Source organism: Globicephala melas, chromosome 3 (genome assembly GCF_963455315.2).
Source record: "Globicephala melas chromosome 3, mGloMel1.2, whole genome shotgun sequence".
NCBI classification, from domain to species: domain Eukaryota; kingdom Metazoa; phylum Chordata; class Mammalia; order Artiodactyla; family Delphinidae; genus Globicephala; species Globicephala melas.
In genome coordinates, this window is record NC_083316.1 from 121,972,216 (window position 1) to 121,989,064 (window position 16,849).

The 16,849-nt window shown below is 44.4% G+C and overlaps 1 pseudogene; it reads left to right on the forward strand.

Moving 5' to 3' along the window:
• Nucleotides 1–8,783: 8,783 nt before the first annotated feature.
• LOC115844232 (interferon regulatory factor 3 pseudogene) lies at nucleotides 8,784–10,042 on the forward strand (annotated as a pseudogene).
• Nucleotides 10,043–16,849: the final 6,807 nt, after the last annotated feature.

The following is a 16,849-nucleotide window of genomic DNA, read 5'->3' on the forward strand; positions in this document are numbered from 1 at the left end:
TGTAATGACAGAAGTGTGGGGAAGGTGCAAATGATGGGGAGGAGGTCTTGCAGGAGGTGACAGACAGAGACAGGTGCAGGGGGCCATTCCCACCACCATTCCTGCGCTCTCCTTACAGGGAGAGAATGGTCAGGTTTTGGTTACCTTAAACGGTCTGTGGATGGTCTGTAAACCCCTCTAGTCATTGTTACTGCTTGACTTGACCTTTCCGAGGTTACTGTCCACCTTGATTCTCTAGGGCAGGGGTCCCCAACCCCCGGGCCATGGACAGATACTGGTCTGCAGCCTGTTAGGAACCGGGCCGCAAAGCAGGAGGTGAGAGGCAAGCGGGCGGGAGAGCGAGCGAAGCTTCATCTGCGGCTCCCCTTCGCTCCTCATTGCTCGCATTACCACCTGAACCACACCCCCGGCCCCCCTCAACCTGTCCGTGGAAAAACTGTCTTCCATGAAACCGGTCCCTGGTGCCAAAAAGGTTGGGGACCACTGCTCTAGGGCCCTGTGGGCTGAGAACTTCAAAAACCAGAGATACTCTCAAGGCTCTCCGATGTTGCACGAGGAAGTTTCCAGAACAAAACCTAAGCGGGTGAGTCCTGCTGGTTAAGAAGATAGGCTCTAGACTCTAGACACTAGAGGGCTATGTGCCCTTGGACATCTTGTGCCTCAGTTTCCGCATCTGTACAGTGGGTTTACCACCAGGACCCTCCTCCTTGGGATGATGTAAGTAGCAAATGAGATAATCCGTTCAAAGCTCTCAGCATGTGCCTGGAACAAAGTTCATACATGACACGTGTTAGCTCAAATATACATCCTGTCGGAAATACCGGGCCCCCAGGGGCACACCCAGCTGACAAGTCGCCGTGGAGGGCTGGAGAAAGACGAGCTTACTCATGGGAACTCAAAGAGCTGTGTGGGAGGGAGGCGGGGGGCGGAGGAAAAGGCGGGATGCTGCTCAGACCCCTGCTTGCACTGGGGCGGAAATCACGTGTGACGGGAAAGGAAAAGAAATGAAGGGAAGTGACAAACTCTCTGTGCGTGTGTCTGTCATCCTGGATGAGCAATAGACATGATAAGAACCCTCAAGACCAGGCCGCATCATCAGATGAAGGATAAAAAAGCTTATTATTAGGGGAAACTGATGCTCTGCGAAACCAGAGCTTTGAGCACAAAGAGAATCTGACTGACATTCTGTGAGGCTGGGCAAGCATGTTTCATTCATGACCGGTTACAGGCCTTGGGGTCTTTTGTTTTCTTTTATTTCCTTGTTTTCTTGTCTCATTTTCTCCCCCAGGCTGAACCCTGGGGTGGGAGGGGGCGCTGTCTATTAAAAAACCCTTGAAGGGAGGTGTTGGGACGGGGAGGATTTCTTGTCGGGGAAATACACACAGTCTGTATCTTGAAGGGCTTTATTTGAACTGCCTAGAAAATACTTCAGAGGCAAGTCTGTACAACCTCATCAATAAACTCAACCTTACACTTTTCAAAGGAGGCAGTTCAGGGGGTGGAGGAGGGAATGGATGTAGCTTTCAGGCTGGTATTCAAACATGGTTCAAATTAAGTTGACTGGCTGTGTGACCTTGGGGAAATCACTTAACCTCTCTGAGCCTCCATTTCCTCATCTGTAAAATGGGGTCATGGTTGTCACTAATCTTCCAGAGTTGTTGTGAGAAATAAGACAGGGTGATGTAGAGCAAGCCCTTAGAGAAAGGGCACTGTCCACATTGATGTCACTGTTGTTACGATCCGTAAGAGGTTTTGGGAGCAACAAGGGAAACCAACATAAAATCAAGATGTTCCCTGGTTTACAATCATAGCAGCATGCAGGAAACTCACAAGACACCTGTTTCAACCCTAACAACAATAGGAGCCATTTCCAGATTTATTTTGTCAGTTCCCGGTTCTTTTTGAAAAAGCTCCTATTTCCAGGGCCAGAAGTCTTCAGAGCCCACATCTCCTTCAAGTTACAGAACAGCATTATTGTGTCAAGACAGGCGAATTCTCCACAGAAGATGCCTGCTGCCCCACCCACGCACCCACCACCAGCGACCAATTCCCAAGTCTCCTTTCTCCCCCAGAGTTGATCCCCAAGGCACAAAGAGCTCAGAAAGGAAAGCAATTCTTATTGTTCTTCCTCAGCTTTTCCTGTTTCTTCAACCCATGAATTTGTGTTTCCATGTTCCAGTCTCCCCAGAGCTGTGGATTACTTTAAGGGCATTTCAGAAAGAGAAGCAGCGTAAGAATGAAAGTGTGCAGAATACAGACAAGAACCGTGATCCAAAAAAAGGAAACACACCCTCTCAGTCACTCACTCACTAAATTGTTCCATAAACCCTGATGGGACGAACCGCCACTGAGTGGCAGGCCCTGTGCCAGGGGCTGGACAATGAAGAGAAGAGAACATGGTCCGTGATCTAGAAGTGCACAGTCTAGAAGGTAGACAGGGATACATGACCACGGCAGAGGCGACAGGAGGGGCAGCTGTCGCATCCTCAGCATTGCCCCAGTAATTGATACCTCCTGATGAGATTATTGGGTTCGTGTCCCACAGACCAGCCTCGGGAGTAGGTAGTGAACACCCAGAGATCTCCCCAAACACCTCCCCATCCCTCACCTGTCTCCACGCCTGAGTTCCCTCATGAGTCTTCATTTTGGAATAAGGCACCATCACTTGGTCGAATGCCAGTAGCCCTAGGAGCTGTCATCATCAGCCAAACCAAAACCACTTTCCTTAATTCCCTTAAACAGAACTTTACAGTTTACAAAACATTTTGCATTTATTATCTGGTGGTAGGGCAGGCAGTTTTGTCCCCACTGTACAGACGAGGAAGTTAAATAATTAGCCTATGGCCTCAACGCTCAAAGGTAACAAATCTGGGGTCTGAACAAGGTCTTCTGCCTCCAAGTCTAGGGAGCCGGCCAGGATCATCACTATTGCCTAGTACCTAAGGCCTAAGTTACTCTTTCCTCTCAAAAGTAGGTATTTTGTGGTTGTGATGGAGAAAACTGACTTACCATGGACTTAATAATACCCTACTCTGCATTCTCCGAAGAGTTCCATGGAAAGAGAGGTTGAGAATTCTCATGTCCTTCAATACTCAAGCAGACCTTGCCCGGGGCCATGGGCACAGGGCAAGGTCAGGTGGCAGGAAACAGCTAGGAATAATGACCAGTTCCTGGATGGTTACCCTGTGCCCAGCATTCTGCAGCAGACTTCAGCTACATCACCCGAAAGTCCCTACTCCTCCCCTATTCCTACCTGTGTCACTTCCACCCCCGTCGTTTAGGGATTTCCCCGCACACAGAAGGAGAACCTTCGGAACGAGTCCCTTTGTGTTCTTCATTAATAACTACTACCCACTCACAAGTCCCTGTGGGAATTACTTTGTCATCTCCGTGGATGCTGTGGCCTCCATGAAAACACTGCTTTCCTGCCCAGGATGGTGCCTCTTGGGACCTTAAAACTTTGAGAGGAAAAGAGACCCGGGTTCCCTTTTGTTTTCACTGCACCCCTGGTGCCATGTGTAAGCCCTTTCCCCAACTCTGCATTTTGTCACCTTGGCCTCTGAGCCACTGAGTGTCCCGCACCACCTGGGGAGAACAGATCCTTCAGCTTATGGCTCTAACCCCTGCCTTACGGGGTCTGAGCTGCAGTTCCTTGGGTCAGGCAGGGTCATACTCCCCACAGGCCATCCTCTGTCACTGTGTCCCCATTTCTTTCCCCTTCTCTTTCAATCCAAAACCATATAAACAAATTGGAGAAAACAGAAAATCTAGCCCCACAAACCAACTGAACACTGCTGGATAATTCTGTAAACGTGACAGCTCAGGGGGGCATGCAGCTGTTGGTCCCAATCCTAAACTCTTAAAAATCACCCGGGTAGTAACAATAGCTGTCATTTATTGAGTCCTCACATACTTATCTAAATAACCCTCACAAAGACTCTTTGGAATAAGTACTACTACTGCCCTCAATTTAGATAAGAAAATGGGAGTTTAGAAAGTCATCTGTTAAGGGCACTCTCTCCAAGCCAGAAAGTGGAGAGATGGGCCCCATCCATCTGACCCCAGAACCTAAACTCTTTTTTTTTCTTTTTTTTTGGGGGGGTACGCGGGCCTCTCACTGCTGTGGCCTCTCCCGTTGCGGAGCACAGGCTCTGGACGCGCAGGCTCAGCGGCCATGGCTCACGGGCCCAGCCGCTCTGCGGCATGTGGGATCCTCCCGGACCGGGGCACGAACCCCTGTCCCCTGCGTCTGCAGGCGGACTCTCAACCACTGAGCCACCAGGGAAGCCCCAGAATCTAAACCCTTAACGCTAACGTGACACTGAATTCCCCACCTTGGCTGTGTTTGAAAGGCTTGCAGATTCAGGTAGAATTTCTTATGACTCGATTGCTTCTAGAAACAATGACAAAGGAGAGTTTAAGTATTGGGTTGGTGGTTGGGGGAGAAGCTGTTAATTTTAGATCTGTAATTCAGGCTGCTCATGAAGTGACAGAGGTGTCACCATGACCCTTATCTTTGCCATCCACCTTCTACTTCCTGACATTTTTTTTTTTTTTTTTTTTTTTTGCGGTACGCGGGCCTCTCACTGTTGTGTCCTCTCCCGTTGCGGAGCAACAGGCTCCGGATGCGGAGGCTCAGCGGCCATGGCTCACGGGCACAGCTGCTCTGCGGCATGTGGGATCTTCCCGGACCGGGGCACGAACCCACGTCCCCTGAATCGGCAGGCGGACTCTCAACCACTGCGCCACCAGAGAAGCCCATGCCATCCACCTTATAAAATAAAAGAGTCAGGGCCCATGATTTCCTCAGTGGGAAGATCCATCTTTATGCACTTAAAAGCCCTAGGGATGATGGGTGTTTTTTTTTTTTTTTTTTTTTACAAGTTACTAAAAGAAATTCTGGCCTGTGGAACTCCCCTGTCATTTTCCAGAATTTCCCTAAAACGTGCCCTTAACACCTGGTAGAGAGTCTTGTGCAATAGGAGAATGTTCCAGAAATGTGTTTTTTAATCCAGACACGTCCCAAGAGGTCAAGGCTGATAAAACTGTATTGATGCCTGGTCAGTCCAGGCCCCTCCTTCCTATGTCTGTGTCACACAGATGTCCTCAGCAGCAAAGGTAGATTCCAACCCCCTAGAATACTAAATTATTTCTCCTCACTGCTTATATTAGTTCTACTTAAATTCAAAATTAAGCAATTAATTGACATAGCCAAAATAAGGACCCCAAATTAGAATAATAGCCAAGTGGTGGCAACTACTTTATGACCCCTACCCAAAAATACAAAAGGTGATGGTAGCTCACATCCATCTGGTATTGACAGGCTGCCCTGTTGTCAAAGTATGGCCTGGGACCACCACACTAGCACTGTCTGGGAATTGGTTAGAAATGCAAATTCTCAGCCTCTCCCAAGACTTCAGGAATCACAACCCCTGAGGATGGAGTCCAGCGCTCTGTTTTAACAAGATGTCTGGGTGATTCTGATTCTCTGAGGTTTGGGAACCCTGCCTTACTTCACTGAGTCTTTACAATGACCGTGGAAGATGCAGGAAGTATTGGGCATCACTGTTCCCATTTCAAAGAGAAGAAAACTAACTCTGAAATTATTGAGGGACTTCCCTGATGGTGCAGTGGATAAGACTGTGCACTCCCAATGCAGGGTGTCCGGGTTCAATCCCTGGTCAAGGAACTAGATCCCAAATGCATGCCGCAACTAAGAGTTCACATGCCACAACTAAGGAGCCTGCCTGCCGCGACTAAGACCCAGTGCAACCAAATTAATGAATTAATTAAAACAACAACAACAACAAAACAAATACTATAGTGGAATAACTGAGGACATGGAAAGGAGATGTGACCCATGAGGCCCCCCGCCCCAGCAAACTGGGGGCTGGCGAATAAGCCAGAACTGCAAACAGTCCTGATTGCTTTGAGCCACCCCGGCAAACCAGGGGCATGCGAATAAGCCAGAACTGTGAACAGTCCTGGATGCTTTGAGCCCCACCCCGGCAAACCGGGGGCCTGCGAATAAGCATTGAGTGTTTTGGGCACTGATCCATGAGATGTCCTCAGTATAATCAGAATGGTGGGAACGTAAGGAAATGTCCTTGTGCTACTTCAGTATAATCAAAATAATGGTGGGAACCTTGTGCTGCTTTTGCGCTCAAGGACGAAGCACGGCATGTTTTCAAGAAAGCCCATTAATGCTTGTATAATCAATAGAAGCATATGTTGCTGCTTTGGCATTTCTGGAATGTTAAGAAAATAAGTCTTAAAATGTAAACATAGATAATGCTTTAATAAAAGCTACCACAGCGGGACAGACGGCGCTGTTTTGCCTGAGCGAGCGGCAGGCAGCCCTCTACTGCTGTGTTTCGGCACAATTCATCTCGTGCGATGAGCTTACTTTCGGCCCTGTCATAAGATAAACTACAACAAAATACACATTACTTTAAAATAAATTTAAAAATAAAATAAAATAAAAATATTGAGTCACCTGTCCAAAGCGAGTAGTAACACTAGGATTGGAATACAAGGCATTCTGCTCCCAAAGTTCCCACTTCTCTGAACATGTGTTTCCTTACTGGTGAAAAGTAAGCAGGACAGAGAGTCAGGGAGACAAATGGCTATTCCTATGAAAACCAATTAAAAGTAACGTTAGTCCAGGGTCGGGAGAGAAATTAACATCTATTGAACATCAGGTATGTGTCAGTCACTATACACAAACATCTCAGCCCATTTAATTGTCACAGAAGCCCAGGCTAGGTGGGCACTCTGAAATCCGATCAGGTAGGGTAAACAATTTTCCCAGGCTCTCACAGCTAAGTAAGTTGCAGAGGAGAATCTGAATCCTGCTTAGTCTGCCTCTAAAATCCTTACAGCCTCCCTGGGGCACACTTACACATTCAGCATATGCATGTGTCCTCATGGCAAAAAGACAAGAAAGCCAGAGATGAATGCATAGGCAGCAGCAAATGAGATCACCCTGCTCCAGGGATGAAAAACCACCGTGACAGCAATTGTGGGGCTTTCACAGCGTCACCAGTCAACCCAGTCTGTTCCTCCCTCCCCTCCCTTCTCTCTCTCTCAAAAACCACTGACTTTTCCCTTTCACCTTGTGAGACAGGGAAGTCAAGTTATTACCAAGTTAAACATGTTTATTCTCTTCCTATTCATTGAGGATTCATCTACCTTTCTGGGGAAGCGTGGCCTTTTGTGGGTAATGGTGCCAGAAATGGCATGAATTGCTAGTTGAAATCCTAGCAATATTCAGCAAGGATTATCATAATGTTATGGATGTCTTTAACCAGCTCCCCACTCAGAATACATACACACCCTCGAAACTGGTTTGGAATTTACCAGCAACCTTCCAAGTTAATGGGTTAATTAACTTGCAGGCAATGTATGACATGTCATGAAACATCTAAAGTCAAGCAGCACAGAAGGTATAAAACTTAAAGCTACAGTTTCTCACCCATTATTTTGTAGAGTTTTTTTTTTTTAAACACTTGTTTCCTTTCACTTGATAAAAACAAAACCAAAAAAACAGTATTTCCCACCTCACACCCCTTGGTTCATAGAATCAAGGGAACACAAAATGAAAACTCTGGGTGAAAATATTTGTTGACATAAATATATAAGACAGCCCCCAAATCTCCCTAGCTTAAAACCAGTCGTTGGCTTTCACGTTCTTTTAGGATGGAGCCCAGGCATCCCAGGCTGCTCTATCAAGCGCTTGTGATCAGATGGCTGCCCACGCTCATCCCAAAGCCTGACATCTCCTGCCACAAACTCAGTACTCAGGCTCTACAGAGTACGGGCTGTTCCCAGAAGGTCCCATGTCCTCTCCTGCCTTCATGCCTTTACACCTGTGGATCTCTCAACAGTCCCTCATTTCTTTACCAGGCTAACTCCTGCTCATCTCTCCAAACTCAGCCCAGGTGCTACCTCTTCAGGCAAGTCTTCCCTAACTTCCACTGGAGTCTCCCGAGGCATCATGTGCTGATCCTCACCACACTACGTTTCACACGATTTTACATCAGTCTCTTTATTTGGTGCTACCTCCAAAGCTGGGAACTCCATGCAAATCTCTCACTGCTATCAAGACCCAACAAAGGGCCAGACACATAGTAAGCACTCAGAGCATCTTTGTTGAATGAAAGAGTGAATGAATGAATGAATGAAAGATGATCACTTAGCTATTCATTTTCCCACAAACTCTGAGCACATCATGGAAATTGAGAGAGATGATCGTTCCCTTCCTTAAAATGCTGCTTCTACCCCAAGGACCCATACGGTCCAACACAGCCAGAAGTATCTCAAGGCTGCAGAAACCCTAGTCCAAAGCAGTATCCAGATGAGCTCATTATCTAGATGAGCCCAGGGGTATCCACCAAACTCAAGATACTTGCGATCAGTAACAAAACCAAAGCTAGGCCAAAATCCTGAAACTGGCTCCAGTCTGAAATGGTCTGGAAACTCACTTTGGTTCAGACCTTTCTAGCATGAGGCCAGTGTAAGTATGTTTGTGTGTTTGTATTCATCATAAAAGCAGTAGATAGAAAAGAAAGCTCCACCACTCTAAATCCCAGCTGCCAGGAAGGGGACGGATACGTGCAGCTCTGAGCTCAAGAGCTACATGGAGTCCAAGAGCAGGCCTAGGTCCCAGCACCCTGCGTGCACCGAGCCTCTATGCTGGACCATGGGAACCCTAAAGCCTCGGATCCGTGTGGCAGCTGGGCCTGGGGCAGCCGTAGGGCGTGGCCTGCCTGGACCAGAGCCGCATGTGCCTCTGCATCACTTTGAAGAATGGTTTGCGGCAAGATGCCCAGCGGGAGGACTTCCGCATCTTCCAGCCTGGGCCAAGGCTAGAGGTCCTAAAACCCTGAGAAGGATAAGCCCAACCTGCTGACCCAGAAACGGTATTTCCCGTCTGCCCTAAACCAGAAGGAAGTATTTTATTGCATTTGGCCTAGGACAGAGCAAGGACCCCCCAGGATCTGCACTAGATCTACGAGTTTGTGACCTCAGGAGCTGGGGACTTTCCTGAGCCGGATACCTCTCCAGACACCAGTGGCAGATGTGGTACCTCTGATGCCCAGAAGGAGTTCCTGAGTGACAATGGGCTTGGCCCCATTACCAGATGGGGGCCCTCGAGCCTGGGTGTGGACCCTGAGCACACTCCTCAGCTTTTGCTGAGCCCCACCTTAAACATCCCTGTTCCCTGCCCTAACTTGGACCCCCGCTCCCACTCCCAATAGCCCACTGTGGCAGCTTACCTGAGGCAGGTGAGTACCAGCTGTGGCAATGGGAGGGGCTGGAGCTGGGGAGACGGCCCCTTACACTCTCTCATCCCTCTCTCTTAAGATTGCTGCTATCACTGCTCAGAGTGGAAGTTCAAGGGGACCACCTCCTACCTGGGTACCAAGTCTTCCAGCAGACTGTCTTCTGCCCCAGGGGCCTGTGGCTGGTGGGGTCAGATGCAGGGGACAGGGCACTGCTTGGACAGCCAATAAGACTGTCAGACCCCAGGGTATGACAGGCTACATGAGGCTGTGCTGAGCTGCCTTGCAGGGGGGTGGGGGGAGGAAGCGGGAAGCTCTGCAGAGAGCTTGGCAGCAGCTACGGGCCCAGAGGCTGGGGTACCGCCACTGGTACTGGGCCATGGGCTAGACCGCCTTCCTGATGGTGGCCACCAGCACAATGGCGAGGCCCCCAAGGGCAAGAAAGGAGGCATGTGCCACCTGGAACCTTTTGTGGCAAACCTGATCATCTTCAGGGAAGGAAGCAGACACCATCTACACCCTGTAATCCTCTTGCTGGGGACTCGTGGTCCCAGGACCAGCTGTCTATCAAGAGGCTCCTGGTGGTCAAGGTTGTTCCCACGTGCCTCAGCACCCTGCCAGATATGGCCCATTTAGAGGGTACCTCCTCCCTGGGGCATACCTTGAACCTGCACATTTCCAACAGCCACTTACTCTCCCTCACCTTGAACCAGTACAAGGCTTATCTCCAAGACCTGGTCAAGGAGGTGGATTTCTAGGTCACTGGGAAGGCCTGAACTCTTGCTCATCATGGGTATAGGGCCCTCAGCCCTCACCTCGACCAAGAAACGGGTTCTTGAGACAGGCCGAAAACCCCTCAAACGTAAAGCAACGTATAGAGAGTGGAAATTGGCCCATAATACGATTCTCCAGAGAGAGCCATTGCTAAGAGTATGGCCCCCATACTGTGAGCCCGCAAGACAAAATCCAGTTTAAAATATTTTTTTTAATATTTCTATTAGTTGCCACAAAATAAAAATCTAAAGGTTCATGTAACTGAGATATTTTTTGTGGAGCTCTGAAGGCGGCAGAGAAGGAAATAGACTACCACAAAGTAGCACGAGAAGTTACAGCTTTTCTTGGAAAATCCAAAAATCCACCAACCCATTAGCAATGATTATCTGAAGCTGAGTGGTGCCAGTTGATTTCACATAGGGTGTGCTCTCAAGGTTGTCACAGTACCTACCTGACCCATTCATAAAACCAGTCTGGCCCCCATATGCATTTGAGTTTGCAATCATTGATGTCTATCCTTTCAAAACCCTTCTGTAGTATGAGTATTATGAACACTGCCTACAGTTTTCTCTTTTGTATTGTATCTATCTATGTATTCCTCTGTATGACCACATTATGGTATATATACACAATCCCTTCCTGATGGATATTTATCATGAATCACAAAGAAGGTAACAGTAAAAACCCTTATATGTATCTTTGTATATTTGGGCATTTCTCTTGAATAAACTTCTAAATGTGAAATTACTGAGTAAAAGGGAACACATATTTAAAATTGCAATAGATAATGCCAAAAGACTGAAGTTGGTTTAGAATCCAAGCCATTTTTTGCCCCAAGCAAGGAGCAAGGAGTAGTTGAGTTTAGAGACAGGCACCAGAGATGAACTGTTCAACTCACAGACATAGAGAACAGATTTGTGGTTGTCAGGAGGACGGGGGTGGGGGGAGGAGGGATGGAGTGGGAGTTTGGGATTAGCAGATGTAAACTATTATATATGGAATGGATAAACAGCAAGGTCCTACTGTATAGCACAGGGAACTAGATTCAATATCCTGTGATAAACCATAATGGAAAAGAATATGAAAATGAATGTATACATGTGTAACTGAATCACTTTGCTGTACAGCAGAAATTAACACAACACTGTAAATCAACTATACTTCGGAAAAAAAAATGTTTAAGAGATGAACTGTCCAACATGTGAGCCCTCTTCTTCAATAACCGTACTCCTATACTCCTAATCTACCCATAGATGATTTCCACAAAGATAATATTGCAGATGGAAAAGGCAGATGCAGCAGGACAAATCTATTTTAGAGTTCTAGCTCACAAGTTATTTCACAGTCATAAATTGGGCGTGAAAACAAAATGAGATAATAATTCTGGTTATATTTATGGAATTCTCCATTTGTTGTTAAAAACAAAAGGAATTTTTATCCAAATATATTGACTAGTCTTTATTTAGTTTTTGGCACTTCTCATCGTTTCATCTAAAAAAAATACCCCCTATATTTTCTCCATTTACGTTTCAGGCTTATTTCCATTTCTGTTCCTTGTAGATTAACCCAATGTTACTGTGTGAAGGCTGCTTATGTTTCCAAGGTTTGGGCTCTACTGAGTGGAACTAAAAATAAAAATCTCGGATCAAAATTACAATAAGGAATTCACAAAAATAGCGTCGTTTTTTCTATGATAAATGTAGCAAATGGGATGACTTGAAGGTTAAGAGTAGAGATTGCCTGGGCATAAGTCTTGACGTTCCCCCAAGCACTAGTTGGGGCAAAACATAAACCTCTCTAAAACTGTCTCCTAATCTATTAAGATTGGGGTAATACTAGGGTTATCGTTCTTTGCGCAGAATCTGGCACAAAATAATGTTCATTGTTATTGTTTATTCTAACATAATAGGAAGCCCCCACCCCCTCTTAAAGTCTATAAGATGCTACAACGCTCAAGACCACTGCGGCTACTCTGTGAGTTGACAATCATGTAATGGCCAAATCGGAATGAATGACTCCTTCAGGAAAAGAAGAAGCCAGGAGTTGGGCTCAGTTTTAAATTGTACTTTAGATGCAACACCATAAATGATAAGAGGCCTGGTAAGAGGATAATGGCTAACTTTTACTTAGCACTTACTCTGTGTCACACTCTTTGAAGCATTTTATAAGCATCTTCTCAGTGTATGCCTACAATGATCCTATGGAATGAGCGCTATTATTATCATCCCTGTTGTACAGATGAGAAAACCAAGTACAGAGTGTTTAATCAACTTGCTCTAAGTCATCCTCTTATTTAATAAGATGGCATAAGTCAGAAAGAGAAAAACAAATATCAGGTAATATCACTTATATGTGGAATCTAGAAAAAGGGTACAGATGAACTTATTTGCAAAGCAGAAATGGAGACACAGATGTAGAGAACAAAGGTATGGATACCAAAGGGAGAAGGGGGAGATAGGATGAATTGGGAGATCGGGATTGACATATATACACCACTATGTATAAAATAGATAACTAATGAGAACCTACTGTATAGCACAGGGGACTCTACTCAATGCTCTGTGGTCACCTAAATGGGAAGAAAATCCAAAAAACGGGGGATATATGTATACATATAGCTGATTCACTTTGCTGTACAGCAGAAACTAACACAACATTGTAAAGCAACTATTCTTTTATAAAAATTAAAAAAAAAAAAAGATGGCACAGACTGACTTCAGACTTCAGAGCTTACACTCTTAACCACTATAGTAAGTCAGAAACAATGGCAGAAAGAGGCCATTTACAGCTAGGACAAAAGGAGGAATTCAGGTATTGTCAACTAATATCTTTCAAGCAACTACTCTGTACCAGATACTGTTCTAATGCTACCAATGCATATTAGGAGGTTTATTCCTTATGCCATGCCTGAGAATTACATGTTACTGATAGCACTTTTGCGGATGGGGCTTAGAGCTACTGAACACCTGGGGTCACAGAGCTGTCAGCGGCAGAGGTGAGTTTCCTAAACATGTCTGCAGATTCCAAGTCCCAGGCTTTCTCCCTAGGATTGCAGTAAGAATTCCAAGCACAAATGAGTCATCCTCACCACTCAGCAAATATTTATTAAGCACTTAAAATTTGTCTCAGGTGCAAATGAACAACACAAACGGTTCCTGCACCAAGGAACAGGGATTATTTGGAAGAGAAACAATTTACAGGGACAAGTGAGTAAGTAATATTTTATATAATTAATATATAATCAGCACCATCACAGGGCCCAAAAAAATGTCTAATTGATTTGGCAAATATTTACAGTCAGTTACAGAAAAATAATTCTACTTCTCTCTTCTAAAAAAGAGGAAGATAGGGGACTTCCCTGGTAGCACACTGATTAAGACTCTGTGCTCCCAATTCAGTGGGCCCAGGTTCAATCCCTGGTCAGTGAACTAGATCCTACATGCATGTCACAACTAAGAGTTCACATGCCACAACTAAGGAGCCCGCCTGCCACAACTAAGACCCAGTGCAACCAAATAAATAATAAATATTTTTAAAAGGAGGAAGACATTTGTTTACCATGTATTTTCATATTATCCTAGAAGACTTACCTATGAAGAAAGGCATGTAGGACTAATCAGGGCAAGTAAGGAATTACTAAGTTTTGTAACTTTCCCAACTGTGATCAAAAGTACTAGATCGTGGTTACTCATTAGCCTAGGCAAATAGTCAGCTCTTGCACAGACTTGCCCTGAGTTTAGTAAGTATTAAGGGTGCATCCTGCTCATGATTTTGAATCAAAACATTTAGTGATTTCATCAGAAAAGAAACAGTAAAGGAAAAGGAGAAAGACAGGTTATGAGTGAAGTAATTGACCACAGCCCTTTTCTTTTGTAAGTCACAGTATCTGTTGTGGAATAACATCTACATACAGCAATTTCGGAGCTTTGTGATTTATTTTTCTTTCCAATGGCTATCTTATCAATTGTAATGCATAGATTATTAGTGTTACAGGATTTAACTCTGTCTGTTGAAAATGTTTTAGTAAATCTATAACGATTTAAGCTAGTTTTATTATCTTTGAAATATTTATTACACTGGTAACATACATTCATTGCAGAAAAACTACAAATACACATGAGCAAAATAAAAAAATTAAAATCAATTGGTAAGTCTAGTGGCCAGAAATTACTGTCACTGACATTTGGGCATACATTCTTCTAGTCTCAATAATATATATCTACATATCATTCTTAAATAACCTGGGCTCATATGGCTTGTAAGTTTCTATATTTACTTAATTGTGCATGTCCTTTATGTCATTAAATATACATCTCCACTATAATTTTCAATAGCTGTAATATCTATCTATCTATGCCACCATTTATTTACCCATTTACCCATTCCCCTATTATTGGACATTAAGGATGTTTCAAATACCATAAATAATTATATGAGGAACATACTGGGGTATATACCTGTTGCATTAGTATAAATTTCTAGAAGTGGTATTTCAGGGTCAAATAAGGACATATTTGTAAGATTTTAGCTAATTTTTTTACTGGTTTCTTTTCTTTGTTTTTTTTTTTTTGAAATAATTATAGACTCACAAGAAGTTGCAAACATGGAAGTAGTACAGAGAAATCCCTTGCACCCTTCACCAGTCTTCCCTCAATGATAACATCATACATAACAATAATACAGTATAAAAACTAGGACACTAACATAATGTAATAACTAGACTACAGACTTTACTTGGATTTAAGCAGCTGAATTATTTTTTTAATATTAATAGAATGGTAAGATGCATTCTCACTTTCCTACTTTCTCCTCTCACACAGCTGTCTTTAGCACTCCCTTCAAAGCCTACAGAGTGGAAAGACTACAACTATGTTTAGTAGACCATTGTCTTTTATTAAAAATTAAGAGGAAAAAAATGCAAGTAAGACTTTCACCAGATGCAGAGATGGTTGAACCAACATTTATGACACAGAAAATGCATAGGATTCTGCCCTCCTTTTGGTTCTTTGCATCATTCCAGTTCCTTTATAATACACTGGAACAAAGTTTTCCAAAGCTGAGGGTACCCCAACACAAAGCAAGTAACAGTGAATCACACAGTGAGAAAGTGATTCATTTCTCCTTCACTCCTTTGATGACATCAAGGAGAAAGCCTCAGTTTAGGGCTACTCTTCAATGCCTCTATAACACTAATTCTCCCTTTTTGACAAATTGCTTAGGCCTCAAGTTCAGACGTAGGCAGGCAGCATCATTTAATTGGAATTCAATGGCATTTTACTGTTTTAACGAAATGTACTTTTGCTTTCAAATTGCAGCAGATGAAACTGGTTTTCCATTTACAGGAGTATTTTTTAAGTTTCCTTTTAAAATAAATTTATTTTAACAAAAAAGTGATTTTATTTTTAAAAATTAAAAACAAAAAGCAAAAAGATGGAATGCAAATAGCTGAGCTTAGTGATACATTGTGTTAGAGCATTTTGGTCAATAACGAACTGACCAGGGCTTCCCTGGTGGCACAGTGGTTAAGAGTCCGCCTGCCGATGCAGGGGACACGGGTTCGTGCCCCGGTCCGGGAAGATCCCACATGCCGCTGAGCGGCTGGGCCCGTGAGCCATGGCTGCTGAGCCTGTGCGTCCAGAGCCTGTGCTCCACAACGGGAGAGGCCACAACAGTGAGAGGCCTGCGTACCGCAAAAAAAAAAAAAAAAAAAAAAACAGAACTGACCAGCCAAATGGCCCAGAATATTCTTCCTTGGGGTTGAGTTTGGGTGAGAGTGAGAATCACCTGGCTTCTGGTTCTCTTCTGGGATTTGCTTGCAAAAATGAAATAGATGAACAGAATCCTACATCTAGTAAGCACTTATTGGATGCATCGTTTCATAGACTCCCCAGAACAACCCAATGAGATAGATTTCATTAATAACTTCATTTTAAACATGAGGAATCCAAGGGACAGAGGACCTGGCAGGGCTAGGATTCAGACCAGGTGACTGCTGGTTCATACTGTTTCTCATTAAACTTAAAGACCATTAGTCATCTCTAGAAAATTTGGGATGACTCTTTATCCTTGCCAAGACTTTGGGTCACTGCGGGTCTGGTGCTTGCGTAGGAATTCCCTAAAGTACATTCCTGACCTGATTAGACAGACATACTCCTGATTAGAAAGGAAATCTCACAGTTCATTAGGGGCCTGCATCTTTCAGAGAGAGACAGAAGGTCTAAACAGCCATTCAACCCCTGCCGTTCTACTTTCCTGCACATTTCCACTATTGGAAACGTGCCCACTTCTCTCCAATCATTCCTCTCCTTGAATAGTTCCAAAGGTTTCCCAATATCATTAGAAAACCAAATCACAGAGGCAAATTCAGCATCACGGAAACAGATAATATAGCTCGATTTAAATATTTAAAACCTATATCCAAATTTATACTAGGTACTAAGGACAGAGAGCAAAGAATTACAAAGCATGGGCTCTGCCAACAAGAGTCCAGTGACAGTCAAGAGAGTCTTCATGACCTTTCAGTTATAATACCTTAGATTTCCAGTGACCTGAACTCCTTTGATGGACTTATGGATTGGGTTATGAATGACTAAGCTTATGGAAAAGCTCCTGAGACCACCAAAGTGTTAAGAGCAGGTCAAATGAAAACAGCACACCTCTAACGTTATAATTCGAAAAAGTAAATAAATTTCGTTGACAAAAATTGTCTGCGGGAGAGGTCTTCAAGATGGCGGAGGAGTAAGACGTAGAGATCACCTTCCTCCCCACAAATACATCAGAAATACATCAAC